The sequence below is a fragment of the Myotis myotis genome, unplaced genomic scaffold (genome assembly GCF_014108235.1).
Source record: "Myotis myotis isolate mMyoMyo1 unplaced genomic scaffold, mMyoMyo1.p scaffold_m19_p_7, whole genome shotgun sequence".
In the NCBI taxonomy this organism is placed as follows: Eukaryota; Metazoa; Chordata; class Mammalia; order Chiroptera; family Vespertilionidae; genus Myotis; species Myotis myotis.
This window is the reverse complement of record NW_023416379.1, coordinates 80940824-80960086: the sequence shown is the minus strand read 5'-3', so window position 1 is coordinate 80960086 and position 19263 is coordinate 80940824.

Below are 19263 nucleotides of genomic sequence, written 5' to 3'. Positions count from 1 at the left end.
ATAAACAATTTCTCAAGATTAGATTTGGAAAGCAGCCCATTTCTAAACTCCTTGTGACTCAAGTTGTAAAGGATTGTCAAAATAGTTCAGTTAATCAGACTGTGATATGCAAAATGGCCATGGCACTCTCATACTGCAAATTAAACCAATAGAATTAAGCAATTAATTCTTAAGGGTCCTTCAAAGAGCACACTTTTCTAAAAGAAAAGAAGATCATTAACTACATATATGCTAAAAGTTGGGGTAAATTATGAGGTGAAACAAATTGAGAACAAACACTAGCATCCTTTTAGGTTATTTTTATTAATGACTTAGCAATTCCATGGGTTGGATATTGCTTCCCAATTAAGTATATTCATAAACATGGAACCATTTTCATCCCTCTAAAGATTAAATATTGTTCAATGGGCAATTATTATACATTTCTCTCTACATTTATGCTAACTAGGTTATAACAAAATATTTTCCCATAAAGTTTTTATATTTTTCTCTAACATCTAATCAGGAAAAAAATCTAATAAGTAAAAAAATCATAATCATAAAATATTTATGGTCAATAAAAACAAAATCTTCATGGTCTGTAGTTTTGTTTCATTTTAATTTTTAGATCAATCCCCACACAGTGACTTACTCTATAACAAATGTTATTAAAAATATCAATCATTTTCTTTATTAGTAACCCCTGCACATGTTTCTATAATAGCTTCCACTATGGATAGAAATGGTAGATGACAAAATATACTTACTACCACAGAACAACAAGTTTAAAGTCAACTAATGAAAATAAAGCCCAGTGATTGATCTGAATGGATCAGTATTTCTTTATCTTTTTTTCATTATTGCCCCTGCCAAGGAGACATTTTAGATTGCTTTTCCTAATTCCCCCAATGAGCTAATAACACAGATGTAGACTGTGTCTCTTTGTATATTTTGACCTATTTAGAGGGCCACAAACCATTGTAATGGCTAAGATAACAACTTTTGCCTCAAGAAACAACTTTTGCCTCCCTGTGGAGGCATTGATAATTCATAGGATAGATAAATGAGTTCTCATATATTTCCACCACAGCATTGCACAAGAAAATTAATAATGTAGTAGGTATCTGGTAGTGTAGCCAAAATGTTTACCTGGAAAGCAAAATTTTTTTGAAGTTTTACTTAAACATTCTTATACAGTTTCATTCTAATTCATAATACAGTGGGGCCTTGACTTACGAGTGTCCCGACTAACGAGTTTTTCGAGATATGAGCCGTCTCTCGGCAGATTTTTTGCTTTGAGTTGCGAGCTAAAATTCAGGTTACGAGCCAGCTTCAGATACCCCACTGCTAGTTGGCGCAGCGAACGTCACAGTGAACGCCACAACATCAGCCCCGCATCACGTGTCTCACTCGTTCACTTTTTGATTTGACATGCGGGTGATTTGAATTACGAGCTCCGTCACAGAACGAATTAAACTCGTAAGTCAAGGGCCCACTGTATATCCATGTTTTCTGTGGTTTACAGTACATTTTTCCCCCACCCAAAATATTTTCATTATGGTGAACCCACTACAAGAGTGTCATGGGTATGCTGTGGCATTGTGTACCTCTGCCATATTGTGACATATCCTTCTTTGTCACTGAGATTCCTGTGGAGCAATAGTATTGAAAGGCTCGTGAATTTTTTAACACTACCTATGGGTGACTAAAATGACTCATGTTATGCAATGCAACTAAACAGATTTAAAAAAGGAAAGAACTCTTACATCATCATTTTCTTTTAGCTCCCAGGCCCCTGCTTCCTGTCCCTTTTCCACCCAAGCCCTCACCTTCTTCCTCAATGGAAAAGATAAATGAACAAATTTCTGTTATTTCAGTCACCCAACCTGCCTGTGATATCCTTTATGGCACCCCGAGCTGACTAATGCATCCTTACGTAATGTTATTTTAGGCCATTTACTCTTATATGACAAATGTCTTTTAGAAAATAGGCTACTATCATTACTTTAAGAAGTATAAACTCCTGTTTATTTCAAACAAGGAGGCAAAGATATGCCTTTGGCACTATAGAACTGTAAGAAAACCACTGGTTCTTCAATTTTATAATCGTTAATGGTTAGTTTCCAGTTAACACATACTACACACCTGTGTATACTCCATTAATGACTTAATTAACCTGCTTTCTCATCATCCCTGTTTGGGTTGTAAGATAAAGAACACATCTGGTCATAAGTGGTATTCCTCATAACTATTTAATATCTGGTTAGAGATTTTGTCTGCTCTAGATCTTGTAATTATGAATTCAAGAGTCGAATCTTTCAAGTACTTGGGAAGAGTAGGATAGAGATACTTCACTCCAGGTTGGCACTGCTCCCCATCCACTGCCTTTTACTTGAGATCTTATGTCCAGGTGATGACCAGGGCTAATTATTTGGATCTAGTAAATAAAACTTGTGTTGAAGCTGTTTTATTGAATTTAGTGGGGTGATATTGGTTATTGAAATTGTATAGATTTCAGGTATACAATTCTACAATGCATCATCTGCATATTGTATTGTGTATTCCCCCATCCAAGTGTTGAAATTTCTATCAATTTTCATAGGAGTTCATATTTAAAGTCAGTATTAAGGATTTCCTGATTTTCTTGCTTAAATCTATAAGTATGTGGGCAAATAATTAGGCAAGAGTTGAGTTTCCAGTAGTTGTTACAAAACTGTTTTAATATAAAATTGTCCTTGGGCTCTTATTACTAGCAAATCCAGATACCAATGGCTAAAACATTCATCAGCTACTGGACAAAACACAAACTAAAACGGATCATGGTGACTTTCCTGCTCTTTGACCGTACAGGAGCCCCTGCAAGGAGGTAAAATAAGGGTGTGGAGAGACTTACTCACCGCTCTTTTTTTTACCCTCAGCAACACAACCTGCAACTTTCAAAAGGAACATTGCTCTTATTCCCAGAATTCTATTTGTGTTACTGATATTCATACAGTAGGATACAAAATCTCAGTTCGTCCTTAGGCAAACAGCCCCTTAAGTAAGTCTGCATATTGTTTACATTTTCTTTAAAGAATTAGATAAATTTAAAGTCAATCTCTATACATTGTTATCTTTCTCACCCCCATAGGATCACACACGAATATAGCAACATCGTTATTATTAAGTGGGCACAAAATTTAGAGATCAAATTCATTTAGCATGGATTAATTTCCACAGGACTATGGCAGTTTCTATGTCAACTGTCCCCTGTGGAGAGAATGCCTGTCTTATCAGTACTAAAGAATGACAAATCTACTATGTTATATAGCTTATCTAAATGTTTAAAATAGCTCAGAATGGAGCAGGATCCAGTTTTTCATTGCACTCTCTTCCCCAGGCCCATTGTCTATAAAAGTTTCTCAGAATCTATTATTTGAACTTTTTGACCCTTCCTAATTTTAAAGATAGCATGTACTTTCTCTTTCCAAACTGCCTAAAAAATTTTTTTCTGTCCATATTTACATAAGATTCTCAAAGAAGTGAGTTACTCCCATAAGACTGAGAACATTGTAGGTAGATTAAAATTGTACTGAAGAGATGGTGAAAATTTACATTCCTCAGATTCCACCAGCCTTGGCTTTTCTCTAAATGATGCCATGTAATTAGATGGTTATTAATAATCGGAAAGGAGCAAAGGGAGGCCAGACATTATAGGAATGTCATTTGGGCAGCCTCACCAGGGAGCTGCAGTTTTATACTCTTCAGGAAACCATCTGCCCATTCCCTGCAGACTACTAGGGGAAGGGACTGGACAAAGGGGAAATAGGTGCATGCACAGTGAGTTGGGGTGACATAGGGAAGGTACTTGCCTGTCATTCAAACCTGGGAACAGAAATCATTGGCCAGAGTGGGCAGGGCCACTGCAAACTCAGGGAATTTGGGGAATACATAGACCCCTTGCCAACGGAGCTTGCCCTCTTAACTCTCTTGTGACTTGCTTGGCTCTCTGCTCTTGGCTCCCTGGTTCCTTTGGCTTTGCACTTGCCCCTGTCCCCTCCATGTTCAGGTGGCCATGCGGGCCTCACTCACATTGGGCTAATGGACTGCAGCTGGGAACACACACTAAACTAGCCTGATGCTGGGTTAGAGTGTGTCTCAACATGAAATGGAAACTCTGGACACTGACTTTGATCTGAGCTCTGCTGAAAGTAAAGTGGGACTTCTTCTTTGGTGGGACAATGGGAGAGGGGAACTTGGAAACACAGGGGTTTGATTTCACAGAAATGAAGCTTTCCACAATATCTCATCCTCCCATGTGAGTCTCAGAAAATTCCTTTTCCCAGGATATGGAAAGAAGCCCACTCCCACTAACAGTTGGTGGAGACATGGAGATGTCCCCACCGATAACATTAATACATCCTAATTCACCCCTCTCCTGCTCATGTTCACCTTTCACTTGTGCATCTAAGCCTAACTGGCATGATTTTTCTCATATTTTAATCATAAAAGGGACAAACAGACACATATTAAATTGTGTAGGGGTTGTAACAGTGGCCCTGGGAGGGCATGCAAGCAGAAAAGTTAAAGAAAAACCAGGCTGGAGTATATGCAAGGATTTTTTTTTTTAGGCAAAATACTTATGTGGTGGGGTTGTCACCCCCCACCATCCCTTCCTAGGTGCATTTGAGATTTATCTTTGTCTTTGATTTTTAACACTTTTATCATGATTTTCTTAGAAATTATCTAGTTTACTGTTTGAGAGGTTATTGGATATATAGATTGATTCACTAAATTCAGGAAGTTTTTAGATGCGTCCAGATGGGTGTGTGCCCCTGGGAAAATACTGCAGCTGATCAGTTTCAAATCATCACTCTTAAGAGCTTTCAATTCATGTCTTTCATTTTCTTGGGGCCTCTGCCTTTAGAAGATTTTGTCCGCTAAGGATCTTGAGACTGTGGGAATTTTTACTCCCCTTTTAAGGAAATATCACTCTAACCTGATGCAACTGGGGAATGCAGCAAATATCTAGTAGAGTAAACCAGCCAATCAGTGGTTCTCCTTTAATCTCTAGGTTATTTTTTTTTTTAATTTCAGCCTGATGTGACTGCTACTTTTCAGCCTGAAAAGTTCTCTTTTCCCTGTCTTCCAGCAATGATCCATTAGTCCACTAAGCCCAGGCTTTATTCCACAACCAAAATTGGCAAATGCCAAAAAAAAAAAAAAGGCAGCTGCATATCCTGGGTTCAACTGTGAAAGGTGTCTCTGCTCTAGTATTTTAGTTCCTCTAGTCCTTACTTCTGCAATCCCTAATACTTTTTAAAATATGGTGCCCATGATTTGTTCATAAGTGTGTTTGTTTTTTTTAGTTCAAAGAAAAATATGGATTGCTACAAACAACTCTATGCTACTCCAAAAAAGAAGTCTTCAAAACCATACATGTTGTGGTTATCAACATCTAAAGGGTCTTTAATTGGCTTTAATTCTCATTTCACATTTCAAGACTCAGTAACTTAATAGAATAACATCCTGTAAACACTTAGGAGGGCAAATAAGTCATAAATCATAAGTTTAATTTGACTAAATAACTTTATTTTAGCAAACTGAGCTCAGCCAGCATTGAAGGAACTTAAGAAAAAACTATTAAACAGAAGCAACAGTAAAAAGAAGATAAAGTTTAGTAAGATAAATATTAGAGGAGAAAGTGGGGGTTCTAGTCAATCAAAGCAGAATAGTCTGGGCACTCCCAAAAAAATATGAAGAATGATAGAAGATGGAAACAATTACCACAAAGGGTGAACATAGGTGTGTTTTACCTCTTCATTAATTATTCTAAAGCCTGGCTTTTAGCAGAAGATAACAGGTTCCCCCCCCCCCCCCCCCCCCCAAAAAAAAAATTGTCTTAGTGTCCCTTCCTCATTCACAGTAAATGGTAGGAACATTTCATAATTGACTAAAAGCAATAATTGTTCTGTGGTCCTAAGGAATGTTCTGCGGACTTCCAGAAATAATTTTTGAAGAGATGTTGCAGTGGCCAGCCTTCATGAGAGCGCTCCAGTGATTCATAAAATATATCACAGCATCTCTTTGCTCACTCTTGGATTGATGTCTTTGAGGAAAGCTATTTGTCAAGTCATGAGGACACTCAAGCAGCCCTTGAGTTAAAAGGGTCCATGTGGCAAGGACCTGAGGACTTCTGTCAAAAGCCCGTACCGAATGGCAGTCATGAACCCATGAGCCACTTTCAAAGCAGACCTTCTAGCCTCGATCAAGCCTTCAGATGATTGCAGCCCAGGCCGCAGGCTGACATCTTAAATGCCATGTTATGAGGGAGATTAGGCCAGAACCACCCAACTTTAGAATTTCTGACCTACAGAAACTGTTACATAATAAATGATTATTATTAAGCCACTATTTGGGGAAGTAATTTGTTACTTCAAGATATAACTAATTACAGGTGGCACAGTGTTGCATAAGCATTCAGGAGAGGAAAGGAAAGGGTAAAGCAAGTAACAAGAATCCTGAAGCCACATCCCTCTGTTTGACATTATTTCCAACATCTCTCATTAGTAGACCTGCAATTTCTGTTATAGACACTGAATATTGTTTAAGAGAAGTCTCTTAAACAAATCCCTTAAATATGATAGTCTCCTTTTCCAACCTTTCATACTTGCTCCCTGTTCTAATTTTAAATTTCTCCAGCTTTTAGAACTACAGTTTACTCCTCCTATCTTCTCTCCAAACTCACCAAAGCTTATGTTATGTAATGCAAGTTTGTGTCCTCCCAAAATCCACTTGTTGAAACTCTAATCCCCAATATGATGATGGTATTTGGAGGTGGAGTCTTTGGAAGGTAATTAGGTTTAGATGAGGTCATTTCTCCTGTTGGTTTACCATAAATCCATTTAGGTTCACATGAATTTCAGGACATGGTTTTTTGATCACTTGCCTCTCTCAATAACTATGTACATTTTTTTCCAGAGGCTCTGGGTGATTTTAATACTCACTCTGTGAAAGACAATCTCAGTGTGTTTACTAAATGTGTTATTGGACAATTATTAAGTGACCTTAACCACTGAAAAAATTCTTGAAATAAAGATATAAAAAGTCAGGGTAATAAACAGCTACTTGATCTATTCCACTACATTGAAAGTTCACTTGTTTTTTATTTCCGCCAGAATTTTCTCCTCTATTAGTCTATTAAAGTATGGCAGGGAGGTTACATTCAGATGGAAAAGGCTAAATAGGAGCATAAAGCATTTACTCAAGCTGCTGCAAACATTTCAAGAAGGGTTATAAAAGTTTCAGGGAGGACAGTTGCATAACCAATTGTTTTTATAACCCCTGCGTGAGGTTGGGAGACATAAGGAGAATCAAGGTGAGATCTAGAAAGCAGAACTGAGAACTCAAATGAAACTTAATTCTTATTTTTTAAAATTAATTTAATTTCCTTGGCTGAAAGCCCTATGATGTAAGTTTGTATTAATGATATGTCCTTGAACCACACAATATCTTTGACATAACTTTGTTGAGCATCACTATAGAAAAATAAACACCTAATTGTGGAGGTTTACTGAGGGGTGATAAGAGAGAGAATGTGCACAGGATTATGCCTGTATAGGAGAATTTCCATCAGAGAAAATTCTCCAGTTAATTTTTAACTATAATTTTCTTCAGACATTATTCAGACAGTGGGCATAGTAACAGCTGATAAAATTTTACTGATTCTAAGAAGAGTCTTTTAATTCTCCAAAAAGATAACCACAAAACATAGTTTACATTAGAGGTTCTATTTTTTTTTTCTTTTTTAAAAAAGAGAACTTCATTCTCTATTCATATGTAAACACCCTGGGAAATTAACAAAGAAAAAAAAACAACCACGATTAATAAGTATTTGTCTCACATGCTGAATTTGATCCATAATAATCCTGTTCTCCTTAGTAATGAAATAATGGAAGAAATAATTATTAATTATAAGTTATTCCCAGGAAACAACTTTGCAGATACATTACAGCGGAGAATTAACTAAATGGTTGCTGGTTAAAGAGTTACAATACCAATGAGGTTTTCATATTGAAAGAGGATGACAAAATAGTTAGCCAAAAGACAAACCAGTGATTTTGTATTTCATTCACCAGCAAACTTAATAAAGAGACATTCCTATAATCCCTGAAACAATAGAGTATAGGTGCGCACTTAACCCTCTGTGTAGAATGCATGAATGTATTGGACTTCTTTTGTAGAAGGAGCTAAAACCATTAAGATAAGATAATTTAACCATCATTGATTCAGCCAACAAAAAAGAAACAACACAAAACAAACAACAGAAGTATCAAGATTAAAAAGAATGAGAACCAGTTCAGTGCCCTGGTGGGTATCGTATTTTTCTGTGTATAAGACGCCCCCCACTTTTCCAACCCAAAATTAAGAAATCAACATTTTAAACATAAAACAGAACACATTTTTATTGAGTAATTACCGCAGGTAATGCTTACATACCAGTACTATGATATCAGCATATCACTTTATTCAACCTCTGTTGCATCACTGCTCTCTTCTTCATCACTATTAGTTCCAGGCATATCAATTTCTTCAACTTCTATTGTATCACTGCTTTCTTCTGAATCACTGTCTATATATGTGAGATCATCCTTATAAACTGGTAGCATTTTCTGAGCTAACTTTGTTCGTGTTCTCATGGCCAACCCTTCTCTCCTCATGAAACTGAAGCACCATTTTTCCTTCCCTATGAAATCAACAATGTTCATTTCACTTGCAAACATTCTTGCCTGAGGTTGAATAAGCTTGGTTGACACACATAAGCCACTCTGGCACTGCTCCATAATCCAAGTCTTAAGCCTCTGCTCCAAGTTTGCCCATTTTGCTGGTTTTCCTCTTAGGGCCTTCTTCTTTTTTTGGCATCTCAATGAGTTGTTCCTCCTGTTTTCTCCACTGTCTGATCATACACTCAGTGGGAGGAGGTCCAAATGGTCTCTCTGCAGCTCTATTCCCATGCTCTTTTGCATAGCTGATTACATTCAGTTTGAATTTTGCAGAGTAAGATAATCACGTACCGGTATTTATCTTTTTATTTTTTGACATCTTTATGGGCTCAGTCCCTGTTGCATCTGGGCACTCTCCACCTCCATTCTCCAATTATGTCATCAGCTGACATCAGTAACAAAAAGGCTCATGATTGGAGGAAGCCTGTTTGACAAGGTATGGGCAGCTATGTGCCCATGTGGCTCCCTCCTTGGCTGACTTCCCTGTATAAGGCACCCCTTGACTTTCAGTCTAATTATTTTAGAAAAAAATAGAGTCTTATACACAGACAAATATGGTATTTTGTTTGTTTATTTGTGTTTGGGGGGGTTGTTTTTTGTGGAGTTTTTTTGCTCTAGATTTTTCAAGGTCTTTCCACAGACCCCATACTCTTTAATGTAGTGTTCCCTCCATTAACTCTTTACTCAAGGGTCCTTAGATAATCTATGGCTCTCAAATCTTTATCATCACTCAGGCCCTTTATTTTGAGGCTAGACCCTAAAGGGAATTCAAACTCAGCAGGTCCAAAGGTGAATTTATCATATTTTCTCCAAAACTGCTTCTTCTCCAGGGTTGCCCTATCCTAGCAAATGAGAGAACAATGCATCTGGCTTACAAGGTGAACCATAAAAATGGATTATTTTATTCCTCAGCAAAACATACCTCTTTAATGACTTTTGATTTTAAATCTTAAGTATTTCTATGCTGTCTTCTCCTTTCCATCTCCAAAATGCCCACCATTGTGATCCAAGCTATTATCCTCTCCTCTTTGGTTTGCCAACTTCTCTCTCCTCTCCCGCTGATGTTCCAAACTACCCATTCTCCATAGAAAGTACAGAAAGATCTTTTTAACATGAAGATCTTATTATCTCCCATCACTCAAAAAATATTAGAAAGGCTTTTCATTGTTATTAGCATAGGCAAAGTCTCTAAATGGCTGAAATACCTTGTTTATTCTCACCTCTGTCTTCCTTCAGAGCCTCATTTTCATCTCCCGGGCCTATAGTTCCACGAATTCTCACTTGTCAAGGATTTTGCACATGACCAGTCTTCCATGCGTTTCCCCCAACCGCTTGGCCCAAACAATGCCAATTCATTCGTCTGATCTCAAGTCAAATACCCTTCCTCAGAGAAGTCTATTCTGACTCCTGAGGTCAGATGAATTCCCTAATGCATTACCCTGTTGTATTTTTTTTTCAGTCACAGTGCTTACCATTCTTCTCTGTTATATATATATTTTTGGAATTATTTGCTTAATATCTGTTTGCACACCTTCTTCCCATGCTACTGGTCCATGAGCCAGGGATTATATCAGCTTTGATGACCTCATTCCTGGCACATAGCTGGTTAAACAAATGAGGGAATAAACAAAAACAACTGAACAATAAAAATGGCAGCCTACAGAAAAATAAAATCTTATGTACTTCACAACGTGAAGACTTAATTCTACTAGTAACCATTTGACTATGCTGATTTGAAATGTACATAAAGGCTAGATTAATTGGAGAAAATTCTATAAACTCAGGGGGAAAGAGTTAAAAGGAGGGGAAATATGATCAAGACTGTTTTGAACATTCTTAAGAATTATATCAGTTTCCTAATAATTCAAAGTGATTGTTAGATTCAATTTTGAAAATTGAATGTTATCAACAAGAAGGTTGTCCTTAATTGAAGGTCAGTTTAAAGGCTAATATATCACTTTAAATGGACATCTACCTACATGGTATTTGTATATAAAGTTTTTTTTTATATTATTCCACTCAAACATCATTTTTTTATTCAGGGAAGACATTCATTTTTCTTCTTCATATTACATTTACTACAATTTACATAATATGACATTTCTTCCTTTTAAGACTACATTGAAACAAACACAAGCATGCCATTAATTCAGTTTATGACTCATTGCCATTTTAACATCTGACCTAATTCTTAATGTTTTCAGTGATTTTTAAATAATATTTTAATGCTCTTTTTCATTTTCTTGAAAGGAAGTTTTGGAGTATTAATAAAACAACCGAATTTGACCATGATAATGTGATTATAAATAATCAATTTTTTGTACTTGATTTTTATAATAGATTTTTGTTTCTGAGCTCATTGTGAAAGAAAGAGCTCAGTGTTTATATAAAGTCATTAGGAGAGGGTGCCTTATCTAAGTAATACTAGATAGTATATAAATTTATGGCAAATGCTAGAGAGAAGAGGTACTTTGTGCCTATAAAGTCTTCATATTCAAATAGAATAGCCCATTGGATGTTAGTGTTTTCTAAGCAGCGAGAAACTGTATCACTTAATTAGAGAGGAAACATTTGAACAGAGATCTTGGAGCACAGAGTTAGATAAGAGAGCTAGGGATACAACTTGTGTATTGTATTGTTTTGTTCTGTTTCTGCAAATCTCTAAAATATTATTGAGTTGAGCACATGTCTAAAAAATAGATTTTTTCTATTAAGTTATTATTTAGTATGTTATATTTAGTATTAGATTTAGATTATACCAAACAGTTAAGGGGAAACTTGAGTGTTGCTGAGGACTTGTAAAATCTGACTGTATTCCTGTATTCTATACAATTCCATAGGCTTCCCTGTTTACTTTTCCCCAGCTAATTTGAGTACATTTCTGCCCTTTCCCACAAGTGATTCTGTATGAGAGATACTGTCAGAAATAGAAAACAAACAGAAAAATTTATTTTGAAATAAAAAACTATTTGGATGTTTGTTGTCAGTGTCCTCTTCTTGGTGAAAGGTTCCTCTAAATATATTTTGCACTAAAAAAAGTATATTTCCCTCAGTCTAGTCACACCTACTGGGAACATAATTGTGTCCCCCAAAATATGTATGTTGAAACTTTGACACCTGCAGTGTCAAAGTATGGAAATAGGGCCTATAAAGAGGCAATTAAAGTTAAATGAGGTCATAAAGGTGGGGCCTTGATCTGAATAGTGTATATATAAGAAAAAATCCAGGGAGCTTGCACACTCTCTCTTTTCTTTTCTTTTTTTTTTAAATATTTTTATTGATTTCAGAGAAGAAGAGAGAGGGAGAGAGAGAGAAACATTAATGATGAGAGAGAATCATTGATTGGTTGCCTCCTGCATGCCCCCTACTGGGGATCATGCGATTTAACAGCCTTTGAACATGTGTGTGTTTATATAAGTATATTTTTCAATTGAAGAGAAGGGAACAATTCCAAATTTATTTTATTTTATGAGGTCATGAGTACCCTGAAACTAAAATCAGACAAAGCTATTATAAGAAAAGAAAATTACAAACCAATATCCCTGATATAAAAATTGAATACTGATGCAAAATTATCAACAAAATATTATCAAACAAATTTAAAAACACATTAAAAAGATTATGCATTACCAATAAATGGTATTTATTACTGAAATATAAGAAGGATTCTACTTATGAAAATCAATCAATATAATATACCATAGTAAAAGAAAAAAATAGTGATCATTTTGATAAATCATTTGATTAATGAAGAAAAGGCATTTGACAAAATTCAACATTAATTTATAATAAAAACACTCAACAAACTAGGAATAAAATGAAATTACATTAACACAATTAAGGCCATATGGGAAAAACCTCCAATCAACATCATGATCAATGGTGAAAATTTAAAAGCATTCCCTCCAAGATCAGTATAAAGACAATGATGTCCACTTTTGCCACTTCTATTAAACATTGTACTGGAAGTCTTAGTCATAGCAATCAGGCAAGAAAAAGAAATAAAAGCATCAAAATAGAAAAGGAAGAAGTGAAATTATCTGTTTACTGATGACATGAATTCATATGTAGAAAGCCCTAAAGACCCCACAAAAAATTTTTAGAATTAATAAACAAATTCAATAAAGTTAAAGGATACAAAATTAACAGCCCAAATCAGTTATATTTCTATAAAATAACAATAAACAATTAAAAATTAAGAAAATAATTCCATTTGTAATGTTATCAAAAATAATAAAATATTTAGGAATAAATTTAACCATTGTAGTGTTAAGACTTATACACTAAAAACTCCAAAATATTTCTGAAATTAAGACATAAATAAATGGGAACACATACCATGCTCAGTAATTGGGAAACGTATCATGCTACCCAAAGTGATCTACAGATTCAATTCAATCTTTATTAAAATTCCAATGGTAATATTTTCAGAAATAGGAAAGATACCCTAGGAATATCAAAGGACTCAATAGTCCACAAAATGTTGAGAAAGAAAAACAAAGCTAGAGGCCTCTTACTTCCTGGTTTCAAAACATGTTACAAAGCTATGCAGTCAAAGCAGCGTAGACCAATGAAACAGAATAGAGAACACAGAAAGAAATGCTCACATACATTGTCAAATAATCATCTGCAAAGATGTCAAGGATGCATACACTGCAAAAAAAAAAAAAATGGAGCTGTTTTCCACTTCTGGGGATATACCCAAAAGAAATGAAAACAGGATTTGGATGAGATATATGCACTCACATCATTATAACAGAATTATTTACATAGCCAAGATATGAAAAAAATCCTATTGACCATCAACAAATGAGGGCATTAAAAAGATATGGTACATATACACAATGAAATATAATTCAACAATAAGAAACGAAGATATTTTCCTACTGGCAGCAACATGGATGAACCTTGAGCACTTTATACTAAGTGAGATAAGTCAAACAGATCTAGAAAAGTCCTGAACAGTATGATATTGCTTACATGTGAAATATAAAAATGTGAACCATGTAAAAATGGTGGTTAATGGTGGATAGAGAGGAGAAGATAAGATTGATAGTGTTTAAGGGTAGAAACTTGTAACAGGCAGTAAATAAATAGGTCATACAGATCTAATGCACAGTATAATAAATATTATGCTGTCTATAAATATAAAAGCCTAAGTGACCAAACGATTGGATGACCAGACGACCAGATGACTGGCCAGTAGCTATGATGCACACTGACCACCAGGGGGAAGACGCTCAATGCAGGAGCTGCCCCATGGTGGTCAGTGCACTCCCACAGCAGGAGTGCCGCTCAGCTGACTGAACTGATGGACACCAGACGCCAGTCTCACGGCTGACAAGCTGCCTCCGTGGCAGCACTACCAAGCAGCGGCGGTGGCAGGTGCAGTGGGGCTGAGATGAGCGGGAGTGGCACAGTGCCTGGCCCGGGCTCGGGCTCCTCCCCGGCCTCCTGCTGCTTCACACACTACTACATCCCTCGGGGGATGTTGGACTGCTGGTTTCGGATTGAGGGGTCCTGGATTGCAAGTGGGTGCAGATCAGGCTGAGGGACCCCACCAGTGCACGAATCCGTGCACTAGGCCTCTAGTAATTATATAATGTGATAAATATTGCTACCTTGGCAAACATATTTCAATAAGTAACACACTGTACACCTTAAACTTATACAATGTTACATGTCAAAATTTTTAAATGAAAAAAAAAATGGTGCTGGGAAAACAGGATATACACATGCAAACAAATAAAGTTGGAACTTATACCATGTCTAGAAATTAACTCAGAGTGAATGAAAGACAGAAACACAAGATCTGAAACTATAAAACCACTAAAATAAAACACAAGGGAAATATTAATGACATTGGATTGTCAATGATTTCTTGGATACCACACCCAAAGTACATACAACAAAATTTAAAAATAGGCAAATGGGACTATATTGAATTTTAAAACTTTTGCACGTCAAAAAGAAAAGAATCACCAGAGTGAAAACGCGATCTACAGAATGGGAGACGTGTTGGCAAGCCATATATTTGATAAGGTGTTAACATCCAGAATATATATGAAGAAACTCTTCAACAACAACAAAAATAAATAATGCAATTTAAGGCCTGGGGGGCAGGAGGAGTGAAAAAAAGGGGGGGCATCTGAAATAATAATTGATTTCAACAATAATGATAAATTTAAAAAAAATGGGCAAAGGACTTAAATAGAAAAGTATTAAAAGAAAATATACAAATGAGCAACACGCATAAGAAAACATACTCAACATCACTAATTATAAAAGAAATTCCAATCAGAACCACACTGAGGTATATCACCTCCCCTGACCCCAACAAGGGTTGGAAAGGATGTGAAGAAATTGAACCCTTTGTGTACTATTGGTGGAATGTAAAATGATAGCCTCCATGGAAAACAGTATGGAAGTTCCTCAAAACATTAAAAATATAACTATTTATTATACAGGGTGTCCAAAAAAATGTATAAACACTTTAGTAGCTTATAGCTCAATTTTGAAAATGAAATGTATTTTAATAAACACTGCCTTTATAATTATTCAAAGTGCATGCATATGAATTTTAAGATAACCTATATGATAGTTATATTTTTAAACCTATATAATAAAAGCCTAATATACCATTTGTCTGGTAGACCAGTCAGCCATTCAACCAATCAAAGTAATATCCTAATGATACGCTAAGACTGCTCAACCACTCACTATGACGTGCACTGACCACCAGGGGGCAGATGGTCGACCGGTCAACCAGTCGCTATTATGTGCACTGACCACCAGGGGCAGACACTCCAACCAGTAGGTTAGCTTGCTGCTGGGGTCCGGCTGATTGGGACTGAGCAAGACGGGATGGACACACTCTGGAGTCCTCCTGCAGTCCCTCCCTGGCTGGCCAACCACCCACGTCTCTCCCCGGCCTGCCAGCCCTGATTGGCCCTGAATGGGACTGGGTGAGACAGGGCTAGACATACCCTGGAGCCCTCCCATGGTCCCTCCCCAGCCCTGATCATGCACTGGTGGGGTCCCTTGGCCTGGCCTGAGCCCTCTTGAAATCTGGGACCCCTTGGGGGATGTCAGAGAGCCAGTTTTGGCCCAATCTCGCAGGCCAGGTTGAGGGACCCCACTGGTGCACGAATTCATGCACCGGGCCTCTAGTATTATATAATCCAACATTCCCACTTGTACATATAGAATCAAAAGAACTGGAAGCAGAATCTGAAAGAGATATTTGCACACACATTTAATGGTGTGTTGTGCTTATTGCAGCATTATGTAAAAGAGCCAAGAGGATGAACCATATTAAATGTCTGTCAGCATCTGAATGGATTAAAAAAAAAAGTAGTATATATAAACAGTGAAACATTTTTCAGCCTAAAAAAAAAAAAAGAAAAGAAATGCTGTCACATGTTAAAACATGGATGAAACTTGAGGACATTATACTAAGTAAAATAAGCCAGTCACAAAAAGATAAATACTTTATGATCCACTTATATGAGATCTCTAAAATAGTCAAAACCTTAGAAACAAAAAGTAGAAAGGTGGTTATTTGCCAGGTGCTAGGAAGAGGAGAAAAGAAAAAAATGGATATTCAATGGATATAGCTCTTCAGTTCTGCAAGATTTAAGAGTTCTAGAGAGCTGTTGCACATTAATGGGGATAAAGTTAACATTACTGTACTGTACATTTAAAAATGGTTAAAATGATACATTTAATCTTATGTATTTTAATCTCAGTAAAAAATATAAATGAAAATAAGAGCATGGGAGCACCATGACATGTTGATATATTTACTTCGTTAGAAGTTAGTTTATATGACTCAGTTTAAAATTTGCATGGGAACTGGCTTCCAGCAAAGGAGTCAATGAAATAGGAATACTAATTTTTTGAGCTAACATAAAAATTTATCACATTTTTACTGGTAGATGCAATTATAAAAAAATAAAACAATGAGCTGCTTCAAGTTTTGGACTTTTTAGTTCAAGACATCCAATAAAAATATATTCTAGCCGAAACCAGTTTGACTCAGTGGATAGAGCGTCAGCTTGTGGACTGAAAGGTCCCAGGTTCGATTCCGGTCAAGGGCATGTACCTGGGTTGCGGGCACATCCCCGGTAGGAGATGTGCAGGAGGCAGCTGATCGATGCTTCTCTCTCATCGATATTTCTAACTCTCTATCTCTCTCCCTTCCTCTTTGTAAAAAATCAATAAAATATATTAAAATATATATATATATATATATATATATATATATATATATATATATATATATATATATATTCTAGCAACTTTTAGACATTTAAAGCTAGAATTTAGGTCAGGGCTAGAGATCACCCATACATAGAAGCAAGAAGAAAGCTTTGGAGTGAAAGATATAAATAGAGAAGAGCAGAGGGCTAAGGAACCAGACTTGGGAGACATTCAGAACTTGTGGCTCTAATAATACAAAAACTAGAGCTAGAAAAAGAAAGGTAAAAGGTCACAAAATATACTGTCACAGCCTTAGCTAAAAGATCGTGAGTATTTTTCCAAGAAGCACTGAAGAAAAAAAAAATTCTTTCCACTAAAACAAGTGGCTTTGATGTCTTGTCCTATCTATTTTAGTCTAAAATAGTAGTCAGTTCATTTCGGACATCTTTTCTTCTGTATTTTACAAAGCATCATTGATGTTCTGCAAATAATACCTTGGGAGGGGGTGGTACCTAAATCCAATTCTAAAGCACAGCTTGATGCAAGTGTTAGAGAACTCTTTTTAAACAAGCAATTAAAAAGAACTGATTATTAAAATACCTGAAACATAGACAAAGGAAAATGTATTTGGAAAGTTGAACAGATACTAATGCTTTTTTAAAAGTTGAATAAAGAGTCAATTTCCATCTAATTGTTGTATGGTCAGTTTGCCAAAAGGGACAATTTGCACATTTAATTTAAAAGAAAACAGCAAGCAGCATCGGAATGCAAATGAGCATTTGGGGCTGTTTTTTTTTAATGAGCAGGTAAAACAGTTGCACAAAAGCAAACATTGAACACGGAGACAGGAACTATCAGTGTTCAATATAATATTGAGCCAATAATTGTTATAGTAACCCATAAATATAGATACAAATACTCTGTCAAAAACAATGCAAACTATCATGAGTGGGAGAGAATGAAAATTTAAGGATGCTAATTTAAAAGCCATAATGGTCCTATTCTCAACTGTTTAGTGAAGATATGATTGATATGCCATTATTAAGGCTTTAGTGTTAAGTTGTAATATTAAAAGGAAAAAAAAAGGCTGAATCTGAAGTAGGGATAAGGATCTCTCCCAAAATGAATAAGGATGGGTGTGGAGTGGATAATTGCTAAAAAAAAAAAAAAAAAAAAAAAAAAAAAAAGTAATTTAGAGATGTTAGAAACTTGTTTACTCTGCCCCTCCCCCCATCCTGATCTCTTTGTCCAGTATTGTTAGTATACTACAATTACTCTGTCAAGTGGGAACTGGGGAAGGGAAAACACATTTATTGAGATGTGGAGATGCAAGTATAAAACGGCTAAAAATGAGCAGATAGAACTGGGATTGAAGGACATTTATTTGATCTCTGCTCCTTTGCACAAGTCCACATTCCTCTAGCCTTATTCTGTCACCTGGGCACTAGCCTGGTGTGACAGAGGTTGGAGTCTACCCAACTTGGTAGTGGCAGCCGATCAATGAGGTGGGCCAGTTGCACAACCTGCCACTTCAGTAATCCTGATTGTGGTAGCACCAGCCACAGCCTGGCAGGATCAGGGGTCCCAGCCTTGTCTTTGCAGCTATCCATCCTGTCATGTCCTGTGGCCTCGGCCACCTTGCCCTTCTACCTGGATTGATTACCTTTAACATCACATACAGCTGCTTTCCATAGAATTTGCAAGAAGTAAACCTGTAGGCAATCAGAAGTGAATCTTTACCAGGAAGGAATCACAGAAGTGAAGGGAAATTTGATTCAGACACCAAGGGCTGGGGAGGAGGGGGGGAGTTATTTAGAGAAAAAACACACCCCTATGTTTGGAACTTTTTCTAAAATAAGAAAAAGAGGAATTGAGTACCGTGCTGAGAATGACACAGCTGTAAGTGATGAATCAGGATTTAAGGCCAGGGGCCTGACTCTGGTACCTGCTTCTTTAACTGTGAAATTGGACAGCAAGTCCAGGTTAGGGACTTTTCATGCTCTCTGGGCCCACCTCCGCCATGCACTTGTCACACATTATTCCCTTATTTATATTTCCTGCTAAAGAGAAAGCTCCTAAAGACAGGGGCTGTTTTGTCTTTTCATCCAGTCTAGTAATACGTAACTCTTGTTGTTGTTGTTGTTAATCCTTAAGCTAGGAAAATTTTCCATTGATTTTTAGAGAGAGTGGAAGGGAAGGGAAGAGACACACAGAGAGAAACATCAATGTGAGAGAGACACATTGATTGTTTGCCTTCCACACAAGCCCTGATCAGGGCCCAGAATCTAGCCTGCAGCCAAGGTAGTGCCCTTGTCCGGAA